Source organism: Branchiostoma floridae, chromosome 3 (genome assembly GCF_000003815.2).
Source record: "Branchiostoma floridae strain S238N-H82 chromosome 3, Bfl_VNyyK, whole genome shotgun sequence".
NCBI lineage: Eukaryota > Metazoa > Chordata > Leptocardii > Amphioxiformes > Branchiostomatidae > Branchiostoma > Branchiostoma floridae.
The window spans coordinates 28,162,210-28,164,877 of NC_049981.1; positions in this window are offsets into that span (position 1 = coordinate 28,162,210).

The following is a 2,668-nucleotide window of genomic DNA, read 5'->3' on the forward strand; positions in this document are numbered from 1 at the left end:
GTCGTTTAGCGGCCGCCGACTCCAGTTGAAAGGGGGTGCTCGCCCATGTAAGATCAGACTGGATCAGACAAGAAAGAGTGTACCACGGACGGTTTCATCTTTCATCCACCATGACAAAGACGAGCAACTATCTATATGATGGCTGTATGTGTGTTGCTCAATTGGTGATATAACAGGCCAAAGTATTACATATCAATGACTAATTACACTTGCCAAACAACATGACCTAAAAATCATTTTTGCTCATTTGGTCCGACTACCAAGCAAGAAAGGTTAATTTACCCTTGACAAATTCTTCAATTCTGCTAGCATGAGGGTCTACCAACGGGGATTTTCTTCTTTCCCTTTACCTTATAACCTTGAAATAAACTATAATCTTATCAAAAGATGAATATTAACTTTCCAATCCAATGCATCGATAAAACGTATCCTGAAGGTCGGCTAATATGAATATTTCATATCATTTGTTCAAATGGTAAATCTAATTAGGCGCTGTGTTCACACATCGGATTTGTTTGACCATTCATTTTATCGTTTGGATATGATCCACGATGTAAACATATGATTTTAAAGACGACAAATCACACAAAACCTATTAAGTAAGGAAATTCCATCACCATGTAAGGCATTTTTTCAGCGGTCCATCAATTTTAGGTGGTTCCGAGGTAGTGGTCTCCAGTGGGAAGGTGTTGTTTTACCCAAACCTTCAGTCTTTTGAAAGATGCGGGTAGGGAAAGAAGGTCAAATCAGCGAAATACGGGTGACTTGTATCGGAATCATGAATTATTTACTGCACACCAAAGACGGTGTCCTTCGAAGTAAGCTCTATAACATCATTATGGGCAATGATTCATGGCGTACATTTACTCTGTAAATAAGTTGTCATTGACCATGCTTTAAAACTTGCTCCTACATTCCACATTTTCTGTGAGGTCGACAATGACTCGTTCTTTATTATATTTCAGCCATACATAGTATGGTGAAATATATTGTATTCGTAATGTTTCTTTCTTTCTTTCTTTCTTTCTCCTGTCAAATCTTGAAAGTGATTCATCTCCGCCGTTTCTAGACCGAATGACCTGAAATTTGGCACAGAGGTAGAATGGGCCAATACCTTGATGCTTTTTTCTCAGTTTTTTCATATCTGCCTCTAAAATGATTTTATTGAGGTTTAAAGGTCATGTTTTGACCAAAATAAAATATATTGTCCCCCTGTACCCTGGTCTTACAATGGAATGGCCTGAAATTTGGTGTAGATAGGCATTAGATAGTTGGTAAAATGATCCAAGTAAAAGTTTTGACATAAACTACTTTAAAATAATTAATTTTGGCACTTTTCTGAGGGGTAATTTGTTTTCTTTTGACCTCCTGGCGTGACCTTCCGTGACCCCGCACAGAGACCACACCTGTGCGCAAAGAGGGCGAAGGCTAATTAATATTCATAAGCGGGGCCCCACGATTCCGTATATAGTGAACGAATGAAGACCTTTATTGTACAGTTTTGCCCAACCGAGCTAAGTACAGGTCACAACAAGTCAAGATATATACATATAAAAGTATCACAAATCTAGTCTAACACAAAAGTTCGGCATACTGCAGTGTTCCCGCCAGAATTTTTTTTCGGGGGCCGCCGAAGAACGCCGAAGGCCCCGGCCCGGCAGGGTCCAGGGGCAGAGCCCCGTTGGGGGTCCCAGGGGGGCGAAGCCCGCCTGAAACTCTTGCACTTTAGGCTATTCAGAAGGCCTATTGTATCAGTTTTTAGGGGCATTTCTGTAATAATCACAGCAGTCACTTAACTTCTCTTCAGGAGTTTAGCGTAACAGTATTTCAGGTCAAACCGTCAAAGGCAACTAAAAACAAACTTTAACGTTAATGACTTCAACAGTACTTATAACTTTTGTCCGGTTTGCCATCCGAAGTTGAATCGCTATCGATGGTATTTTCGCTGCACTGTTAGCTCCGTACGTTTTTAGAAGGTTCCGTTTATCACGGAACTGCTGTTGTTTCAGAAAACTCACGGACTTATGCTTACAAACACGTAAATTCCTAACTTGTGTTTCTTCTTCTTCTTTCTTTCTCCTGTCAAATCTTCAAAACGATTCATCTCCGTCGGTCTTGGACCGAATTAATGACTTGAAATTTGGCACAAGGGTAGAGTGGACCAATATCCACGTGCTCTTTTTTGCATTTTGCCGCCTTCGCGGCAAAATGCCCTGAGACCAGAATAGTTGCCGTTGTGATGGAGTGATGGAGTGATGTTGTGATGTTGTGATGTTGAGATGTTGAGATGAACGGACCTGTTCAAAATCTGCAATGCATTTGTATACAACTTAAAAGCTCTGTCGTGAGTCATTGTCTGTGGTCCGTAATGGGGCCTGATATTTGATTAGATTAAATGAATGAAGTATGATATTCCTAAGATTGATGCAGCATATAATCAAATTATTGCTCTTACATTTTAACGTTGTATTATCAATTCATAAAGATGAAATGTTTTCCAAATAAATCGTGTATATATATATAACAGTTACATATAGCCTGTCCCAGATTCCTTTGCGACTTAGTTAATATTCATGCGTGCGGCGGTGGTGTTTCCGTGCGTGTAGCGATTTTCGATTGATCGCCGTGTAAACTTGAAAAAGCCTAGAACTTCAACTTACCAGAATTG